General features: G+C 40.4%; 1 non-coding gene across 1 annotated transcript; it reads left to right on the top strand.

Annotated features, from left to right (window-relative positions):
• Positions 1–3,641: 3,641 nt before the first annotated feature.
• LOC149751078 (small nucleolar RNA R71) lies at positions 3,642–3,750 on the top strand. The gene has a single exon (XR_016398807.1). It is a non-coding gene; the product is annotated as a small nucleolar RNA R71 (small nucleolar RNA).
• Positions 3,751–4,882: the final 1,132 nt, after the last annotated feature.

The raw sequence follows: 4,882 nt of genomic DNA, 5'->3' as shown, positions 1-4,882 counted from the left end.
ATATTTAAACAAATAGGGTTCGTCATGGTAATAATTCTTTACTTCGCGCAAGAAAATTTTTCTATCTGTCGACCCCCAATGCTCCGGCATCCGGCTTGTAACAAGAAAATTTACAATATCTGCATACCATGGTATACTAGAAAGTGCAAACAACTGCTCTTCAGGGAATGAGTCCTTGATGGAAAACTGTGGCACTGAATCATGAAAAACTAATCGTGATAAATGGTCAGCAACCACATTCTCTACTCCTTTTTTATCTTTGATAGTGATATCAAATTCTTGGAGTAGAAGTATCCATCGTATTAAGCGTGGTTTGGCTTCTTTCTTATCCAACAAATATTTTAGTGCCGCATGGTCCGTGAAGATAACAATAGGAGCACCAAGGATATAAGAGCGAAATTTATCTAAGGCAAATACTACTGCAAGCAATTCCTTCTCGGTGGTAGTGTAATTCATTTGAGCATCGTTTAAGGTTTTGCTTGCATAGTAAATGACATATGGCTTATTATCCTTGCGTTGTCCTAGGACAGCTCCTAATCGCATAGTCGCTAGCGTCGCACATAATCTCAAAAGGTAATGACCAATCGGGTGGTCGAACGATGGGTGCAGTGCTAAGCATAGACTTTAACTTCTCGAATGCATCTTGGCAAGTTTTAGTCCAATTGAACGATGTATCAAGGGATAAGAGGTTACATAATGGTCGAGCTACGACACTAAAGTTCTTGATGAACCTCCTATAAAATCCGGCGTGATCCAAAAATGATCTAACATCTCTAACCGTCTTGGGTGCAGGCAGCTTAGCAATTAAATCAGTCTTAGCTCTATCTACTTCCATGCCCTTCGATGAAACAATATGTTCTAAGACAATTCCCTTTGGCACCATGAAGTGGCATTTCTCCCAATTCAGTATCAAATTCTTTTCCATACATCGAGCTAAGACAGCTTGTAAATGTGACAGGCAATCATCAAATGTGTCGCCAAAAACGGAGAAGTCGTCCATGAACACTTCCAAAAATTTCTCGTTCATGTCTTCAAAGATGCTGAGCATGCATCTTTGGAATGTTGCAGGTGCATTACACAACCCGAATGGCATTCGTCGGAAAGCAAATGTGCCAAAAGGACAAGTGAAGGTAGTCTTCTCTTGATCTTCCGGTGAAATTTCAATTTGATAATATCCCGAATAGCCATCGGAAAAACAATAGAAATCATGCCCTGCAACCCTCTCCAATACTTGGTCTAGGAAGGGTAGAGGAAAGTGATCCTTTCGTGTGACCAAATTCAGCTTTCGGTAGTCAACACACATGCGCCAACTCGTCGGGACACGAGTTGGAACTAATTCACCTTGTTCATTTTCTACTACCGTCAAACCCGATTTCTTAGGAACGACTTGAGTAGGGCTTACCCACTTGCTGTCGGAAATTGGGTAAATAATACCCACGTCAAGCAACTTGAGGACTTCTGCCTTAACCACATCTCTCATTGTAGGATTTAACCTTCGTTGCATTTGCCTTGTGGTTTTGGCATTGTCCTCCAAATATATCCGGTGCGTGCAAATTAAGGGGCTAATTCCCTTCAAATCGGCAATAGACCACCCTAAGGCTCCTTTATGATTCTTTAGAACACCAAGTAATTTTCTTTCTTGGTCATGATTAAGATCAAACGAGATAATTATAGGGTAAGTGTCCTCGGGTCCAAGAAAGGCATACTTGAGTTCCTTCGGTAAGGGTTTCAATTCGAGCTGGGGTGCTTGCTCAAGGGATGGTACTATTTTCATCTCTCGAGGCGACAACCTCTCAAATTCTCCTACTTTTGGTCTCCACCCATTGACCATCTTGATATCCAGATTATCCACAATAGTTGTGACTGACAAATCATCGTCATCGATTCCATTAGGACACCAATCAATTAAGCTATCATTGGATGGGTCGTTAATTGCTTTAGCTAACAAATATTCTTCTGCGATGGTTTCAACCCAATCAACCTCCTTACTCTCTTCGGAATCATTGGGTTGTTTGCACACATTAAATATGTTCAGTTCTAAGGTCATATTACCAAAAGAAAGCTTCATGACGCCATTCCTACAATTAATCAATGCATTAGAAGTTGCAAGGAATGGACGTCCTAAAATGACCGGAATCTGAGACTGTGAGTTCGAAGCCGGATGTGTGTCCAATACAATAAAATCGACAGGAAAGTAGAACTTGTCTACTTGGACTAATACATCCTCGATAATCCTCCTTGAAATTTTAACTGACCTGTCAGCTAATTGCAAAGTGACGGAGGTTGGCTTCAACTCACCTAAACCAAGTTGCTCATATACAGAATATGGCAACAAATTCACACTCGCCCCTAAATCTAACAATGCTCGCTCTATCCTAAAGTCACCTATGATGCATGAGATGGTTGGGCAACCTGGATCTTTATATTTATGGAGAATGTTGTGCTGCAAAATAGCACTCACATTTTCAGTTAAAAATGCCTTCTTCTTAACATTTAATCGGCGCTTAACAGTACACAAGTCCTTCAAAAATTTGGCATATGAGGGTACTTGTTTGATTGCATCAAGAAGAGGTATGTTGATCTTTACTTGTTTAAAAAGCTCAAGAATTTCAGAATTAGGTTCGAGCTTTTGCAACGGCTTTAACCGTTGTGGAAAAGGTGGAGGAAAAGGACATTCAACTTTCTTAGTAGAAGTTGGGACCTCAACTTTTTCTTTGTCCCTTTCATCAACTTTGGGAGCATCAGAATCAGAAGTGACCTGCGGTCTCAATGGGACGGTTTGATCAATGACTTTCCCATTACGCAAAGTCATGATGCTCTTTGCATGCTCTGTATGCGAACTAGAAGGAGCCGTATTATTACTACCGTGCATTTGTGGGTTAGGTTGGGGTTGAGCTGGAAGCTTACCCTTCTCTTGGGTACTTAGGACGGTAGTCAACATTGACAATTGGTTCCTTATGTCTTCAAAATTTCGAGTATTTTGAGCATTGATATTAGCTTGACCTTGTAGAAAAGTTTGTATGGATTGCAAGGTATCCTCGATATTTGGCTTTTGAGAGGGTGGTGATGCAAAAGTAGGATGTGCAGGTGAAGGAGCTGAATGGTGTTACTGTTGATGATGATCATTTCTCCACCTAAAGTTTGGATGATTCTTCCAACCAGGGTTATAGGTATTCGAGTATGGATCGTTATAAGGCTTTTAGTAGGAGTTCATAGCATTTGCTTGATCGTGCAAGACTTCTTTGAATGCCGGTATGGTGGGACAATCTGTAGTAGTATGACCCGACATATCGCAGATACCACAACACTCATTTCTAAGTTCTATAGTCTTGACAGGCTCAATCTTCCTAAGCTCAATTTCTTCTACCTTCCTAGTGAGGGCTGCCATTTTAGCATGAAGATCATCCTCAGTTCTGAGGTTGTAAAGGCCTCCCTGTACAGAGCTAGTAGGCTTAGGCAAAGACTTGTTGTTTCTATCCCCGTTATCCCAAAGTTGGGCAGTCTCAGCAAGGGAATCCAAATACTCCCATGCCTCATCAGGTTGTTTTTCTAAGAATCTACCATTGCACATGGTCTCTACAAACTGTTTCAACTGTGGAGATAAACCTTCATAAAAGAAGCTAATGGTTCTCCAAGTTTCGAACCCGTGATGAGGGCATGAGAGAAGAAGGTCTTTAAATCTTTTCCAACATTCATAAAATGTTTCATTATCTTTTTGTTGGAAATTGCTGATATGTCTTTTCAAAAAGTTGGTCCTTTGTGTGGGGAAGAACTTCTTTAAAAATTCTCTCTGCATATCTTGCCAATTTCTTATTGATCTAGGTCGTAAAGAGTTTAGCCATGTTTTGGCCTTATCCTTTAGAGAGAAAGGAAACAATGTCAACTTGAGGACATCCTCGGTGACATTTGGCACTCTAAATGTAATGCTCAATTCTTCAAAATCCTTTAAATGAAGATACGGACTTTCGGACTCTAACCCATGAAACTTGGGCAGCAATTGGATTATCCCTGGTTTGATGTCAAAATGTCCTACATTATCAGGAAAAATTATGCATGAAGGTTGACTAGTCCTAGCCGGTTGTAGGTATTGTCTTAGAGTCATAACATGGGGTTCTCGTTCTCGATTGTGGTGACTCCCCGCATCTTCATTTAGATCAGCCATCTCACAAGGTGTGAGATATTGCGAAGGAATTTCAGAGGTATGTCCTAAGGGATGATCTAAAGTTGTACGACTTAATCGACCGGTGTCGTCCCTATTCCACTTTAGCATGCAAAATATTTCCCTCTTTTTTTTTTCTTTTTTTTTAAAAAAAATAAATAAATATAAGTACCAACTAAAGATACCCTAAAACGACATCCTAAAACAAAAATCCTATTCACAATCAAACATGCAACAAAACATTACACCTCAATTTCTAATGTTTTTCTTAAATTTCTAGACAGCTCCTAACTGGTTTGAAGAGGGCACCTAAGCCTCCAATCCGGTCTAATGAACTGAGTTGACCAGGTAAGCTCCCAGGTAAGTGGAGGAGTCACGATGCGTTCGCAAAGGTTCCACTTAAAACCCACTTGCCTCGAACAGATGAACTGTCTCCCTTATAGGGACAAAGCTTGCCTAGACATCAACTAAGCCACAGAGCGAAATTGGTGCAACTTTCGGTGGTCTTCGTCCTATTGAGCTCGAATGTCCTTAGGGGCCAACGTCTAGTTGATTTTAGTTAAGCTTAGGATATTTATGCACTGGGGTGATTTTTGGGCTAAGGACGAGTGATGAAATCCCGACCTTATCTTTTTAAATGGGTTCAGCCCTTAGAATATTTTATGCTGATGCCTTATACTATATGCAACAATCAGGAGATTTTTTTTTTAATGTTTTATGACA

Source organism: Phoenix dactylifera, chromosome 16 (genome assembly GCF_051530095.1).
Source record: "Phoenix dactylifera cultivar Ajwa chromosome 16, Ajwa_hap1_PhDact_Kaust_v1.1, whole genome shotgun sequence".
NCBI classification, from domain to species: domain Eukaryota; kingdom Viridiplantae; phylum Streptophyta; class Magnoliopsida; order Arecales; family Arecaceae; genus Phoenix; species Phoenix dactylifera.
Note: the sequence above shows the minus strand (reverse complement) of the source record. Positions and strands in the feature narration are given on the sequence as shown.